The sequence below is a fragment of the Ranitomeya variabilis genome, chromosome 3 (genome assembly GCF_051348905.1).
Source record: "Ranitomeya variabilis isolate aRanVar5 chromosome 3, aRanVar5.hap1, whole genome shotgun sequence".
In the NCBI taxonomy this organism is placed as follows: Eukaryota; Metazoa; Chordata; class Amphibia; order Anura; family Dendrobatidae; genus Ranitomeya; species Ranitomeya variabilis.
The window spans coordinates 649,887,423-649,904,874 of NC_135234.1; the positions used below are offsets into that span (position 1 = coordinate 649,887,423).

At 43.6% G+C, this 17,452-nt stretch overlaps 1 protein-coding gene across 5 annotated transcripts in view; it reads right to left on the reverse strand.

Annotated features, from left to right (window-relative positions):
- R3HDM2 (R3H domain containing 2) overlaps positions 1-9,328 on the reverse strand; it is a 136,983-nt gene extending 127,655 nt beyond the window's left edge. The window contains exon 1 of one of the 5 annotated variants that reach the window (XM_077297718.1): positions 8,814-9,328. The gene's annotated coding sequence lies outside the window, so the exon portion shown is untranslated. The remainder of the gene's footprint in view (positions 1-8,813) is intronic. The other 4 variants (XM_077297724.1, XM_077297722.1, XM_077297720.1 and 1 more) reach the window with 4 other exon arrangements.
- Positions 9,329-17,452: the final 8,124 nt, after the last annotated feature.

The window sequence follows — 17,452 nt, forward strand, 5'->3', positions numbered from 1 at the left end:
GCTGGGAGTTAAATGTGGAACATCTTTAAACTGAAGCGCTTCAGGGCAATCCAATGGGGAAGACTTCCGAACTTAGTGTAACCGTCATTTTAATGTTTATAGGAACAGAAAATTATGTGCACTCCGCTAGAATGGAGGTGCCGGCTGAATGTGGACTAAGTCCAATATAGTTGCCAAAGCAAGAAACAGCCGCACTCAAATTATGTCAAGTTGCAAAAAGTGTCTAGGTTTATTACATGCACAGTGAAATCAACCCAGGGAAAAGCCAATAAGTGGAAGCAAGGTAACGTTTCGACCCTATCTGGGTCTTTGCCATACCTCACTTAGGAGGAGACGAAAATGTTCAGGTGAATTGGAAGAAGTTCCCACTGGGACTCATCAAAATGGAGAAACTGAATGTGGTGTATCCCCACCGTCTGCGGCGGTGTGTTTATTTCATATGCAATATGTTTATTTCATAAATCAATAGTACTCGGTAAAATTAGCCAATTTTTGGTCTGGTCATAGAAATCTGCTTCTTTCTCCACCAGCACTGATCATTCATTCTCAAAATGCTCAATTCCTGAGTAAAATCTGTATTCAGTGAAGCCAGTTTGTTATATTACTAAGATTGGAGAAGGCAGGTGATACTGACAAGCTTCTATGTATATTGAGGGGGGAGGGATTCTGCCTCTATCACCTCACCTCCCTCTACATAGGAGAGGACAGTTGCTACTATTAAGATGTAAGGTAACAAGCGGTCTTCACTGAATACCGATTTTACTCAGGAATTGAGAATTTTGAAAATGATTGATCAGTTTTTGAGAAAAAAAAGTAGCCGACCTCTCTGATGAGATATATTAGAGTCGCATCACGTGTCATTACAACCGCTTGAAAGCGCCGGGATCTTTAGTGCAGACAACGCCAAAACGGCATCGGCACTGAAGGCGAGTATAAGCTTTTTCTATTTCATCGGCATCAAACATTTAGATCAAGAAACGGTTGTCCTAGTATAATGAAATACCCCCTCAAAAGTAAAATAACGGTTACACTTTTTAAATAGGTCTGAATTTTAGTAAAAAAAAAAAAAAAAAAATGTTCATACTTTTCTTTAAAGTGATTGTAACCATTTTTCCACTGTCAACAAGAGGTTTGGTCTAAATGGAAAAGTAAAATACTTTGACATAAAGGGCTTCAAATTTGACAGTGTGCGACAAATTTCTGTTTGAGTGTTAAGGTACCGTCACACTAAGCGACGCTGCAGCGATACAGACAACGATGCCGATCGCTGCAGCGTCGCTGTGTGGTCGCTGGGGAGCTGTCACACAGACAGCTCTCCAACGACCAACGATGCCGAGGTCCCTGGGTAACCAGGGTAAACATCGGGTTGCTAAGCGCAGGGCCGCGCTTAGTAACCCGATGTTTACCCTGGTTACCAGTGTAAAATGTAAAAAAATAAACAGTACATACTCACCTTCGTGTCCCCCGGTGTCCGCTTCCTGCACTGACTGAGTGCCGGCCCTAACAGCAGAGCGGTGACGTCACCGCTGTGCTGTGCTTTCATTTTACGGCCGGCGCTCAGTCAGTGCAGGAAGCGGACGGCGGGGGACGCGAAGGTGAGTATGTACTGTTTGTTTTTTTACATTTTACACTGGTAACCAGGGTAAACATCGGGTTACTAAGCGCGGCCCTGCGCTTAGTAATCTGATATTTACCCTGGTTACCATTGTAAAACATCGCTGGTATCATTGCTTTTGCTGTCAAACACAACGATACACGGCGATCTGACAACCAAATAAAGTTCTGAACTTTAATCAACGACCAGCGATATCACAGCAGGATCCTGATCGCTGCTGCGTGTCAAACACAACGATATCGCTAGCCAGGACGCTGCAACGTCACGGATCGCTAGCGATATCGTTTAGTGTGACGGTACCTTAAGTTGGTGTAATCTAAAACATCTAAACATGCAGCCAATTAAAAAAATTAAAAAAAAACACTAATGGCAGCTCTGCGGACCTGCATCTAATTCATAGTTATGTCAGACACAATGCTGTTCTCATACATAAATTGGAAATGGTCTTAAAGGCTAGTGACATCCTTACATTAGGGTCATCAACATCACATTGGTGGGGTTTTTACACCTGGCATCCTCACCAATCAGCTGTCATCAGCTGTGGTGGGGACAAGATGTAAACCGTGAACCGGGAAAAACACGGCTCCACTTTAAGGGCATGTTCACAATTTGCGTTGTTCGAAAAAAAAGGATTTCTGTCCCATCAAAGTGAATGAGATTTCTTAACTCTTATGCACACGTTGCTTATGTTTTACTTCCAAATTTGAAGCAGTTTGCAATCATGTCAATTCTTTCAGTGTTTTTGAAATATTTTTAACCAATTCAAATGGGGAAACAAAAAAAAAATAAACGTCAAAAGTACTCGTATTGTACATAGCATTTTCATGGGAAGAGAGGTTTTGGTGCAGAAACCTTTATCACAAATACATAACGTCTGCACATACCCTAATGCTTGTACCAGCAGCTGTCAGGACGGTAGAAAATTTGAGAATATCTTGTGATATTCTACTAAAGAATCTGTGGCTAGAACTAGAAAAAAAAAAAAGAGTTGACAAAAAAGCCAAACAAAAAACACGCATGGGATTGAACTTTTTGGCAATTTCACCACACTTGGAATTTTTTCCCATTTTCTAGTACACGTCATGGTAAAACCAATGATGTCGTTGAAAAGTACAACTCGTCCCGCAAAAAATAAGACCTCACATGGCCATATTGACAGAAAAATAAAAAAAGTTATGACTCTGGGAAAAAGGGGAGTGAAAAACGAACACTGAAAATCCCAAGGTCATGAAGGGGTTAAGTAGGCTACCATCTCCGACACCAATTTGGTAAATACCCGGGGTGCCTATGCTAGACTGAATGGAAGGCACGGACACAAAGTGGCAGGTTCGATTCTGGATCTTTACCGCAAATCTCAAAAATGTTTGGGACATGGAGTGTATCGGAACTTGGTAATATGCACTTTTTAGATCCAGGGTGCACATAAATGCATCCCTGACTATAAGGGGAACTGTAGATTTTATCGACTCCATCCTGAACCTTTTGTACTTTACCCAGAAGTTTAACCCTGCTGTGGAACCATGAAAAAAAAAATCACTGCTTTGGTACCATGGGGTCTATATGACCCTAAGCTCAAAATCGTCATATTTCATTAAAATTAACATGCTGGCTGTTCAGAATAATCAAGTTTTATTCTGTCATCATTTCAGAACACAGTTATGAAATCAAATGTAACTCTGAAGTAATTTATTTGTCATCATCTAATATAAACTGAAATTTATACCAAAATGCTTTACTAATAACTAAAAGTATTCAAATTAAAAAAAAAATGCACAATAACTACAACTGTGTGGATTTTAGTAAAAACAATGACAACAAATGATCTGGCAATAAATTTAGCCCTTGCATTTACTGCACGTCATAGTGCCATGTTCTTCACAAATTAACTTCTTGCAGTCATTGCAAACAAATTTCGTTGTTTTGTCCTTCGATCGAGGACAAACTTAGCACCGTTTGCGCTGCCCTGTAACACTGCTGGTGTCACTTAGGAACTAGCCATTGTTTATTTACAATTATATTACAAAACCTGTCAAACAGAAAATATTTAAAAAAAAAGTGAGACAATAAAGGTACTATGGGGTCAGGAGAGTCCCAAACACAGAAAATTGAAAATAACTTTGAAACAACATTGAAAAACGAATTCAAAATATCATCAACATAAGCAGAAATAGGTTACTTGAAAATACATAGAAGGTCAATGTCTGAGATTGACCAGTTTTAGAAATATTTCAATTTATTCAGCGCTGGGGTTTATATGACCCCAGGGTTCCACAGCAGGGTTAAGGGCTTCAGATTTATTATAGTGCGGGATTCTCCCGATGGCTTTATGATGCTGAACAATGCAGAATAGTGACCCTTGCCCTCCGCTGCCTGGGGGACCGGGATTATAACAGCAGTGTCTACCTGCTCCCTTAAGTCTGATACCTTGTCCACAAGATACGGGTAGCGATAAACCTTTCGGGGGGAGGCACAGTAAACTATCGCATAAAACTCCGCTATGGTTCTGAGAACCAACTGATCCTGGATAATATGGTGCCAACCTGCCACGAACCGCCTGATCTCAAACCTGACCCTTACTCTTCCCTCTGTTGTGGTAGGTTTCTCTACTGATCTTCCCCTGGCCCCTGTAATCGGACTGTCTCCGAGATGGCCCGGGCTTGCGAAAGGACTGGATCCTCCTAAACCTAACTTCGGGAAACCCTTTCTTTTTTTTGTCCGATGCTTTCTCTAAGGCCTCTTTCACACTTGCATTGTTTAGCCTCCATCGCAATGCGTCGTTTTGGGAAAAAAACGCATCCTGCAAATGTGCCCGCAGGATACGTTTTTTCCCATAGACTTGTACTGTAGACGGATCGCGACGTATGGCACTGGATGCGTCGTGTTTTGGCGGACCGTCGTCACCGTCGGGTCCTGCATTTCCTACCGCGCATGCGCAGCCGGAACTCCGCCCCCTCCTCCCCGGGACTTTAGAATGGGCAGCGAATGCGCTGAAAAACTGCATCCGCTGCTCACGTTGTGCCGAATTGTCACAACGTCCGTCGGTACATCGCACCAACGCTTAGCGACGGCCCCGTACCAACGGAAGTGTGAAAGTAGCCTAAGATGTCGTCTAATGCCGGCCCGAACACCCTTAATCCTGGGAAGGGAATAGAGCAAGTTATTTTTAGAGGCATTGTCCCCTGATCAGGTTTTCATCCAGATAGCTGTACGGACAGCAATAGACAATGAGCTATTCCTAGCTGAGAACCTTACAGATTCAGAAGTATCTGGCAAAAAAGCTGTAGTACACTTCATCAGTGGGAGGCTATAATATCTTCCCTAGGAGTTTTGTTAGTTATTCAAGTGCTCCTCCAGTTGACCCATCCATAGAAACATAGACATGGCAACCGAAGTGGCGGCTATATTGGTTTTGATATAAGCAGCAGATGTTTCCCAAGCCCGTTTAAGGAGGTTATCCGCCTTCCTTATCCATAGGGTCCTTTAGACTTGATGAGTCCTCAAAGGGGATAGATGTCTTCCTAGCGACCAGGACATCGGTCTGGACTGTGGTTTTGGGACCTCCTCCACCTCCATTGTATCTTTGATTGCCTGGACTAGGGCATCGATACAGTATCCTCTGAGGCAAATAAGTATCTCCTGCCCCATTTCGGATTTTCCATCACTACTTCTTCTTCTTCCTGGTCTGAACCCGGGAGCCGGGATTCCTCGTCAGAGCTTAGTTTCATCTCCCACTGAGGTCTCTTAGCTCTTGGAGCCAGACTGGGAAGTTGCAGACGGGTAAGGCTAGGTATAGAGGCATGGACTTCTTCCCGGATTAGAGACCTCATCTCAGACAATAGAGATGGTTGTTCTTCCCTCACAACTCTGGTGGTGCAGGTGCGTTTTTGCTGCAGATTTGACGGACTCAATTGAATGCAATGGGTGAAAAATGTTAAAAATCCGCACAAAGAATTGACATGCTGCAGAATAAAATGCACTGTAAATACTCAAAGGAAAATTACTGATCGTGCACAACACTTCAGGATTCTCATGGAATTAGCTGGCATAAGGATTCCCTAACATTTTTGGCCAAATTCTGCACTGAAAATACACAGCAAAAACGCACCGTGTGCACATAATTAAACTACAATAAAAATCACACAACTCTATTCACACTAAATACAGCATATCATGGGCTAAGCTGATTGGTACAGTACAGGTGATCAATTGGTAAATTGCACAGTAGTACCCTAAAAAAACCACATGAAACCCACTGTAAACATTGGACTAGAACACCATAAACCTGCATGACGTAAACTATATAGCAGATCTTAATTAGGCCAATATACTGATCTGTAAGATATGAGCATATGCTAGATCACACAATATGGTAGGAAATCAGATTGACACGGTGTTGGGTACAATAACTAGAACTGCCCAATATATAACCCCCAACACAGAAGTCTTAACAGTCTATTCAATGGTCTTCATAAACTCCTGTAGATGTTAGTGAATCCGGTCACCCACCACAGGTCAAGGATCGGTATACGTCAGATCCCCAGTATAAGCAGATGAAACAAAGTAAAATAACAACATTCTGAATAGAGGCTGAAACACAAACTGTGTAAAGCCTACAATAAGACATAATACCAAATGGGTGAAGCGTAACAGGCAATTATAACTGCTGCCACTACACCATACATATAATGCTAAGGCTACGTTCACATTTGCGGTCGGCGCCGCAGCGTCGCCGCATGCGTCATGCGCCCCTGTATTTAACATGGGGGCGCATGGACATGCGTCGCACTTGCGTTTTGCGCCGCATGCGTCCCTGCGGCGCACGCGTCCGGGCGCATTGGACGCAGCAAGTTGCATTTTTGCTGCGTCCAAAATCAATCAAAAAAAGGACGCATGCGGCGCAAAACGCAGCGTTGTGCATGCGTTTTGCTGCGTTTTTGTTTGCGTTATGCGTTGCTGCGGCGCACAACGCAAATGTGAACGTAGCCTAAGATCACCCATAAGTAAAACCCAGGAAAAGAGTCTGCATCCAGACAACCCACGTGTTTCGCTGGTGTCTACAGCTTTATCAGGGAAAGTGTAAATATCAATTGTGATATCACCCATCCACAGGCAGATGACTGCAATATCACGTCACCCAGTATTCTCCTGGTTGCTTCATACAATTTTACAACAAAGCCTAATGTTTAGGGAAAATTCAGTTTGGATGGAGCTCATCGGTGCCACTTCTATCTACAAGTCTGGAGCTTCACCAGAAAAAGATCCAGAGGTCAGTAGACATTTAAGTCACAAATGTCCAGGTGGAGATGTCCTCCTCATCAGCTGCCCTTTTAATAATATAATCAGATGGAACATATCTTCTCCAGCTGGTAAAAGAGGAGTGATAACATGAGCAGCTTAGGTACTTTCTCCCCAAGGACACCAAAGCATGTAAATGTGGAAAGAAACTGCCTGTGATCGTCCTGCCTGACGACTCCTGCACATCCCTCTCTCAAACACACAGAACTAGAAAGTAAAACTGTTCCCTGAATATTGTACCTAGAATAACAGGCATCAATTGTAAGACAACTGGGATTTAAGGGGGTTTTCCAAGATTTACAAAATGTAGTTAATAGAATGGAATGTATTAAAGGGAACAAATCACGAGATTCATGATGCCTGAGCTGCAGGCAGCATGATTTAGACAGTGGCTGCACTAGTGCAGGTAGGTATCTTTTTCTCTAAATGACAGCGTTTCACAGAAAACATGCGTCTTATCACTAGTCCAAGGCAGATTCTTCTACACTGACAGGTCTGTCCCTACATGTGTATACAGGGAAAGACCTGCGAGTCTATGCTAGCGGGAACTAGCCACTGGGGACTAGCCATGGACTAATTATCTGATTTGCTAGCCAGGGACCATGTGTTTCAGATCACAAGGCCAGTTGCAATAAGGTAGCAAAGGTCTCAATCGTGATGACGGATGTTCGAGCAACATAAATCTCATGTCAACTTCACATCAGATAAATCCCTGGTCTTTCCAGCTCTGGTTGCCCACGGCAGTCTGAGCAGAAGCCACAGCTGAGGCTTATGATTAGCAACTATATGAATGATGTGTGCCATGTAATTACTACAGGAAGGACAGAGACCAGCAGGCAAGCACCGCAGCATTGGTTATGGATCTGCAGGACATTGAAGAAGTGTTTTCAGGCTATATGTACTAAATACATCCTTAAAGGGAGCCTGTCACCCCTTAAATCAAAGATGAGCTAAGCTCACCGGCATCAGGGGCTTATCTACAGCATTCTATAATGCTGTAGATAAGCCCCCGATGTATCTGAAAGATGAGAAAAAGAGGTTAGATAATACTCACCCAGGGGTGGTCCCGCTGCGGTCCGGGGCTTCCTATCTTCAGAGCAAAGTACTGTAGTGTGCAGGCGGCGGGCCTCTCTGACCTGTCCCAGCGCCTGCGCACTGCAGTACTTTGCTCTGCCCTCAACAGGGCAGACAAAGTACGCCTGCGCCGCAGCGTGAATACAAGAAGAGAACGTCATCGTAAGAAGATGGGAGGCCCCGGACTGGACCACGACGCCCATCGGACCGCCCCTGGGTGAGTATAATCTAACCTTTTTCTCATCTTTCAGGTTACATCGGGGGCTTATCTACAGCATTCCAGAATGCTGTAGATAAGCCCCTGATGCCGGTGGACTTAGCTCATATACGATTTTGGGGGTGACAGGTTCCCTTTAATATATAGGACATACCTCCTTGGCAGTGAAAGTGTCAGCAATGATCAGGTGTTCAGTAGTGCCGCCATCAGTACATAGCTTCCCAGCCTGAAGATGGGGCGGCCATGTGACACCTCTATTATCTTTTGTTTATATAGCACCTACATATTTTACAGTTTGCATACGTTATCACTATAGAGAGGCTGCATGAAAGCTGCTTTATGTGGTTAATGGAAGTGGTGACACAGGATTCATATTGGGGATTACATCTAAATAAATGCATCCCACAGAAGGAAGGACCCCAGCTGCCCCTGCAACACAGCAGCGCAAAGGTCAGCTAGCTCACAGGGGCCAATCAGATCCCAGCTCTCATCTCTCAGAGGGCTTTGGGGAAATGGGAGAAGCCACCCGATTGGCAGCCCCAGCCCAGCAGTCTGTAGAGCACCCCCAGGACTGCAGGCGCCGACCTGTGCCCGCTAGGACTTGTCACCTACCTGCTCCTCAGGCTGCGCTCCCCTCACGGCTCCGCACAGGTAACTAAACGTAATGGAGAAAGCTGTGTGATGGGAAGCAGTGGGAGAATGACATGGATGCCTCTGCCCTCCCTCCAGCCCGGTCAGCCCCGGCTATACGAGAGAGGAGGAGGGGAGCCTGCCGGAGACACACGCGGGAGGCTGGGGGGCATCACAAAGAATAAGAGCGGAAAAAACAAGGGATGGGCGGAGAGAAAAAATGAACGAATGAAGAAAAGGAGAAAAAAAGAGAAAGAAAAGAAAAGGAAAAAAAGGAAATGAAGGAAGGAAAAAAAATGTCGAGACCCCTCCTCCTCCTCCTGGCAAGCGACGTGCTACGTTCCGAGCGCGCTGACGTCAGGCACTGCGACCTACGTCACCGTCCCCATAATGCCCTGGAAGCCGCTGGTTCCATCCGGGTAGGAGAACGAGCGGTGACGTCACGGCCATGTGACCTGAAGGCGCTTGTATCACGTGACAGCGGTTTACGACTCTCGGTGCCGGTAGAGGCCGTGCTGTTCGTACATGTGCACTATGTGGCGACGCCGCGTATCTGGCGTGGGGGGGAAGGCGTGTTCCGCAAACACACAGGGCTTCACTTTTCACGGCTGTGCTCATAGCAGCCAATCACAGCGCCGCTTTCATTTTGTCTGAGCAGGACAGCCTCTTCCCGGCGTCTGCTGTACAAGTGCTGTGCGTGCAAGCAAACAGCCTGCTGTGCACCGTGCTATTCCCAATACTGGGGGCAGGGGGCGCCCTCTTTATTCCCAGTGGCACCCCGGGATTGCACGGTGAGCTCAGCCGGCTACGGTGGCCTGTCAGGTGCTGCCATAAGCAGGGCCTAATCCCTCCTGTCAGGGTATGACTGACAGGGCTAGTGCACTGCTGCCCAGGAAAGTATTGCAGGATCTTAGGCAGATGATTAGACTCATGAACGTCAATGGACTAAGTAGAAGAAAATTATGACAAATTCTCTCACACACACAATGGTAAAATGCTGTTTTTCCATGTAAATAATAACAAAGTTCACAATTGGTATCACCACATCCAGAACAAACCAATCTACGACACTATCCCATTATGTAACCTGTACAGTGCAAAAAAATAGATTTTTTCATCATACTGAAGACAGAATAACTAATGGTCAATAAAAATAAATCGTATGAAATGGAAATTACATCTCTTCCCACCAAAAAGACAAAAAACAAGCCTTCTGTGGCTCTGTTGGCAATGCAAAACCAATGTATTTTTGCAAGAAAGTAGCAAAACATAAAAATAACGATACAAATGTGGGATCACTGTGATCGCACTCACCCAAATTTACCACTGGCATAAAAAAAAAAAAAAATGTTCCTGAATTGCTGGATATTTGCCACCCAAGATTCGAAAATGCTAGTCATTATGGGACCAATTATATATAACTTCAACTCATTTCTCAAAATGAATTTGACGATGTAAAAATACAATTTTGCTAAACAGTGTTTTTAGTGTGAATTATAAAAGTCTAATAATAAATTTGTTTTTTTTATCGCATTCACCGCTTGTTGAACAACGTAAAACTGCTTAAAAAAATAAAGACAATTCCTGGATATATTTTTTCATTCTGTTTCTCAAACATTGGAATAAAAAGCTATTAAAAATGTTATGTACCCCTAAATGACACCAATAACAGCTTCAACTCTTCTCACAAAAAATTAACCCCTAGTCAGATCTGTCAACAGAAAAATAAAGGTTTTCCTTGGTCAGGAGTGGTGGAAAAGCTGCATGGCTGCAGTGAGCTCCAGTGGCATGGCGGCAGAGGAAACAACCGGGACTGTACGGGTGGAAAAGAGCAGAACTGCACATTATTTATGTACGGGTGGAAAAGAGCAGCACTGCACATTACTTAGTGGTCGCAGTCGACTACTGCGTTTTCTCTCCCAGTGAAGTAAGTCATCATTGTTAGACCTTGGACAACCCCATTATCAATATGTGGGATACAGCCCCATCTCACTTATAAACATCGATGTCAAAATTTATGCCAAAATGATATCAAAGAGACTTAATTGCCTCTTGCCCCTCCTAATTAACCAAGACCAGGTGGGCTTTGTGCCCGGAAGGGAGGCTAGGGACAATACTATCAGATCTATCTCCCTGATTGACAGAGCCAACAAAAAAGGTGACCCTCTGTGTTTTCTATCGATAGATGCTGAAAAAGCATTCGATAGAGTGGATTGGGAATTCATGTGCCAAACGCTCAAAGGTATTGGACTACAAAAAAAAGCATTGTGGAGTATAAAAGCCCTATATGAGTCCCCTTCTGCCCGGGTCAGGGTAAACGGCTCATTGTCCAACCCTTTCGGCATACGGAACGGCACAAGACAGGGGTGCCCGCTGTCCCCTTTACTCTATGTGTTAACTATGGAACACTTGGCAGTCGCAATTCGCAATAACCCATAGCAGGAATGAAGTTCCAATTAGAAGACCACAAATTAGCATTATTTGCTGACAACATACTCATGTATGTCACTTCCCCTATCACTAGCCTACCTAATATTTTATCAGAATTAAACAATTATGGAGCCCTGAGTAATTTTAAAATTAATACGCATAAATCTGAAATGCTAAATATTTCGTTACCGCCCCCCTTAGTTTCACAGTTATGCTCCTCGTTCCCATTTAGATGGCGATCAGACTCCCTTGCCTATTTAGGTATACACTTAACCGCTAAGTCCTCACTTTTATACGATGCTAACCATAAAATTGCACTACACAACGCGGAGCTTGACCTGGAGAAGTGGAACAAACTGCACTTATCTTGGCTTGGAGGAATTAATGCAATCAAAATGGATCTTTTACCTCGCCTCCTTTATTTCTTCCAGACCATCCCTCTGTATCTCCCAGCCTCCTTCTTCTCCAGGCTCAAATCAGCGATAATAAGATTTGTGTGGTCCGGTAAACGTCCACGGCTGGCATATCACCTCCTGTGCAGGAATAAACAGTCCGGAGGACTGGGCCTCCCGGATTTCTTGCTCTATAACTATGCCTCTCTTGGAACTTGCGTTCTCGATCTGTTCCATCATAAGTCAAGTAAGAGATGGGTAGGCCTTGAGATGACGCTCTCAGGACATAGCTCGGCGACGCACTTCTGGAGAGAGGGCATTGGGGGAATCCGAGGAGATGACCAGCCCTTCATTACTAGACACCTAACTCAGTTCGTTAAGCATGGCATCAAAAAATTAAATTTTTCCTCTATACCAGGCCCCCTGACACCAATTTTTGAAAATCCAGACTTTCCAGCAGGTCAGGAGAGGATCATGTTCCTTCACAAACATAGAGACAGTTGTCCGGTGGTCCATGACTACGTAGACCAAACCTCAATTAAGACCTTGGGGGCTATCTTTGCTGATGGAGAGCCGCTGCAGGGCTCATGGTTCTTCTATGAGCAAATCAAAAGCTATCTCACTATGTTATCTAGGCGGGCTGACATCTTCAGACAGTTAACTTCTTTTGAGTCCATGTGCCTGGGTGGGGGCCCCTTGTCCCACACAATATCATTGCTGTATAGAATGCTCCAGGGCTGTCAACCAACTTCACTTGACCCTCCCACATTCTTCTTGAAATGGGACAATGAATTAAGCACGCAACTGACTCCGGAGGAGCGCCTCAAGAGTCTGTTATTTACCTTCAGATCTTCACTTTGCTCAGATTACCAAGAAAGAAGCTACAAACTCCTGGCCAGATGGTACAGATGTCCGTCTAGTATTCACCTTATGTTTCCCACCACCCCCGACACTTGCTGGAGGTGCTGGAACGACAGAGGTACCTACCCTCACATCTGGTGGTCCTGCCCGCCTATTCACGACTTCTGGGTGGGCATCTTTGCACTTTATAACAAATTATCTCTCCATAGAGTCCAACCCACCATGGAACTGGCCCTGTTGTCTGTATGTGACCTTTCAATCGCCAAATTCAAGAAAGGTTTATTACGACATTTCCTAACAGCCGCACGTAACGTGATCCCTCGTTTCTGGAAACAGTCAATATCCCCCTCACGTGCTGATTTTGTGGTTGAACTAAACCACATTTACAGGATGGAGCAATTGGTTGGCCAGGATACTAGAACTGCAGACAAAGTGTTTAACACCTGGTCTCCCTGGATTGCTTTTAGAGAATCTGAGGAACTGAACATTTGGCTACACTGATTGATCCTATTGGTCCCCTTGCGACCCATAATCATAACTCCCCTAGACAGTAAATAATACATTAACAACCATACCTTAACATAAAAGCATAATAGTCTCGATTTAGTTGGGACTGAAGACCAGATTCTTCCTACCCTACCTCACCCACCCACCCCTTCCTTTTTTTTTTTTATTTCTCTTCTCTTTCTTCTCTCTCTCTCTCTTCTTCTTCTTATCTCTCGTCTCTTATTCTCTTCCTTTTCTCTCCACCTATATTTTCTACTTTCTCTTCGCTTGGCCTGGCCTCATGCAGATTCCATAACTGACATTGAGTGCTCGGACGAGCCTAGGCACTCTTGCTTTCATCCAGCGGCTTGGCCCCACCTGGAGCTAGTCGTTGGCTGAATAGTGAGAGCCTGTGATGTATACATCATAAGCAATCTTTTCAAACTATTAGACCTCTGACAGAGGTAATTTGCTCACGAAGTTACAACCTTAATGATTTGTTGATCAATGTTTGAGTATTGAAATCTTTAGTATACAGCTATCCATTTTTGTATCAATCTCACAATCCTGTATGTGCCTATAACTGCATTTAAACATCTGATTACAACTGTGTTATTTACGTGCAATTCAATAAACTTGATTTACACAAAAATATGTGGGATACGTGTCTCCAGAAGCACAAGCCAGGCACTATGTATTGGGTACTAAATGGCATATTTGTAATTTTCACTCCACAACATTCCCTGTCCTCTAATTTTTGGAAAATGCTAGGAGTTATGAATTCTCAGAGAGTGATTTGCAAAATCGTATCACTTTTTTGGAATTTCCTGTTTTTACACTTTAGCGTCTCTGAAAATGGTGCCCACAAACTACTCCAAGAAACCGTCTGCCCCAAAAGCCAAATGGTTCTCCTCCTCTTCTGAGCTCTGCCATGTGTCCAAACAGTAGTGTAAGACCACGTCTAGGGTACTATCGTACTCGGGAGAAACAGTGCAATGGTACGTTTTTCTTATTAGCCAAGGTAAAGAGGAAACATTAGAAGCTAAATTTACTTATTACTGAAACAAATGTCATTTTTCATCTTTTACACAGTCCAATGGTAAAGAAACTGGTGAAACACCTGTGTAGTAAAAATGGCACCTGGGAGGCAATGAAAGTGACGCCAACAAAGTATTTCAGCCAAATTTATGCTCCAAAAGCCAAATACCAATTATTCCCTTTCAAGCCCTGCCATGTGTATAAGCAGTAATTTCGGGTCACACACTGGGTAATGTCCCATTCGCGAGAAATTGCTTTATAAGTTATGGGGTCTATTCTAATTTCCCCTTGTGATAATGAATAATTTGGGGCTAATTCGGCTTGTTAGTGTAAAGAAAGTATTATTTCATCTCCACTACCTATCATTATTACAGCTTGTGAAACACTAGTTGGTTCAAAAGTCTCTCACATCTAGAGGAATTTCCTAGTTCTGTAGTTTCCAAAACAAAGTCACTTTGAGTGCAGGTGAGGGGTGGTTTCTGTAATTCTGGCTCATTGAGGATTCTGCAAGTGGCGACCACAACCTATCCCAGACAAAATTGTATTCCAAAAGCAAAATAGCATTGAGCCCGGCCGTGTGTCCAAACAGTAGTTTTCATACACAAAATTGTTTACAAATTGTGGTGTCTATTCTCTCTTATTAACCTTGTGAAAATGAAAAATCTGAGGCTAATGCAATTTTTTTGTGAAAAAAAGTTAATTTCTCATTTCCCCTTGTTATAAACTTTTTAAAAGCACCTTTCAGTCTAAAAAGGTTACTACACCCTTAGATGAATTTCTCAAGCAGTTTTGTTTCCAAAACATGTCACTACTGCTGTTTCAGCACTTTGGAGGACTATAAATACAACATGGCATCCACAATCAATACCAGCCAAAGTTACCCTCCAAAAATCAAATAGTGCTCCTTTCCTTTGCAGCCCTGCTGAATGCCAAAGCAGTAGTTTCTGCCCACATACAGTCATGGCCGAAAGTGTTTGCATACTTTAAATTGTTCCAGAAAATGAAGCCTACACTTTCGGTTATGACTATATAAATTATTTTATTTATTTGACATATGTCTTCTGATGCAAAAAGGGCTGCAATCTTCCATTTGATCTGTCGTGGCAGTTTTTTTCTTTATTTTTACTTCCTTTTATTGTTTTTCATTTACAGTACTTTAAAAAAGTATTAATGCCCCAAGAACTTTTCCACATTTCTTAACGTTGCACCCACACACTTAAATGTATTTTATTGGGATTTTATGTGACATACCAACACAAAGTAGCTACTCGTAAATAAAATCATGAGTGAGAAATTGCCTCCAGAAGTCACATAATTAGTAAATTGAATTTAGGTATGTGTAATTTATTCTCAGTATAACTACAGCTGTTCTGTTAAGACCTCAGAGGTTTAATTGAGCACATTAAAGACATGTCCTCTGCTTTCGACACAGTTGACCACTGCCTCCTACTACAGATCCTTTCCTCCCTCCCAAAGACCTCGCCCTATCCTGGATCTCCTCATACCTTTCCAACTGCACACTCAGCGTCTCCCACTCCCACACTACCTCCTCATCCCACCCTCTCTATGTTGGAATCCCCCAAGGCTCTGTTCTAGAACCCTTACTCTTCTCAATCTATACACTTGGCCTGGGACAACTCATAAAGTCCCATGGATTCCAGTACCACCTTTATGCTGATGGCACTCAGATCTACCTCTCTGGCCCAGATGTCACCTCCCTGCTGTCCAGAATCCCGGAGTGTCTATCAGCCATTTCCTCCTCCTCTCGCTTCCTCAAACTCAATGTGGACAAATCTGAACTTATCATCTTTCCTCCATCTCATAGATCTTCCATACTTTACCTATCTATCGCAATTAACGACATCACACTTTCCCCCGTACCGGAAGTCCACTGCCTCGGAGTAACCCTTGACTCTGCCCTGTCCTTCAAACCGCACATCCAAGCTCTTTCCACCTCCTGTCGCCTCCAGCTCAAAAATATCTCCAGAATCCGTCCTTTCCACAACCGTCAATCTACTAAAATGCTTGTGCATGCCCTCATAATCTCCCGCCTTGACTACTGCAACATCCTTTTCTGTGGTCTACCTTAAACACCCTTGCACCTCTCAAGTCCATCTTTAACTCTGCTGCCAGACTAATTCATCTCTCTCCTCGCTACTCCACCGCTTCTCCCCTCTGCAAATCTCTTCACTGGCTCCCATTCCCTCAGCGTATCCAGTTCAAATTACTAATAATGACCTACAAATCCATAACCTGTCTCCTCCATATATCTCTGAACTAATCTCCCGATATCTTCCCTCACTTAATCTCCGGTCCTCCCAAGACCTCCTTCTCTCCTCGACACTTATTCGCTCCTCACCCAACCGCCTCCAGGACTTCCCCCGAATATCCGCCATCCTCTGGAATTCTTTGCCCCAACACGTCTGACTATCAAACACATTCGAATCCTTCAGACAGAACCTGAAAACCTACCTCTTCAGGAAAGCCTACAGCCTGCACTGACCCCGCTGCCTCCTCACCACTACTGGAGCTACAACCTCACCAACACCGGAGCTCCTACAACCCTCAATCTATTGTCTCCATCCCCACCATCCTGTAGAATGTAAGCCCGCAAGGGCAGGGTCCTCGCCCCTCCATATCAGTCTGTAATTGTTAGTTAGCTTACTGTAAGTGATATCTGTAATTTGTATGTAACCCCTTCTTATGTACAGCACCATGGAATCAATGGTGCTATATAAATAATAATAAATAGAATCTATCACAATTGATCTATCTAAACTATTAATATGGGCATACAGGTTATAGAATGCTAAAAAAAAGTTCTCCCTGTGTGCCTCATATCAGATGTGTTGTTGAGAAATCAGCTTTTATCACTTTATGTAAATTACGTCTACCAGGCTATGAGAAGGACACTGCCTGGAAGATAACTCTGCCTCCAGAGCTTATTTTACATAAAGGCATAGCTGCCAGTGTGAGACAAGTACCGTATATACTCGAGTATAAGCCGACCCGAGTATAAGCCGACCCCCCTAATTTTGCCACGGAAAACTTATTGACTCGAGTGTAAGCCTAGGGGGGAAAATGCAGCAGCTACCGGTAAATGTCAAAAGTAATAATAGATACCAATAAAAGTAAAATTAATTGAGACATCAGTAGGTTAAGTGTCTTTGAATATCCATATTGAATCAGGAGCCCCATATAATGCTCCATACTGTTCATTATGGCCCCATAAGATGTTCCATATTAAAATATGCCCCATATAATCCTGCATAAAGGTTAATAAAGGCCCCATAAGATGCTCCATAGACACATTTGCCCAATATAATGCTGCACAAATGCTGATTATGGCCCCATAAGATGCTCTATAAAGATATTTGCCCCTTATAGTGCTGCACAAACGTTATGGCCCTATAA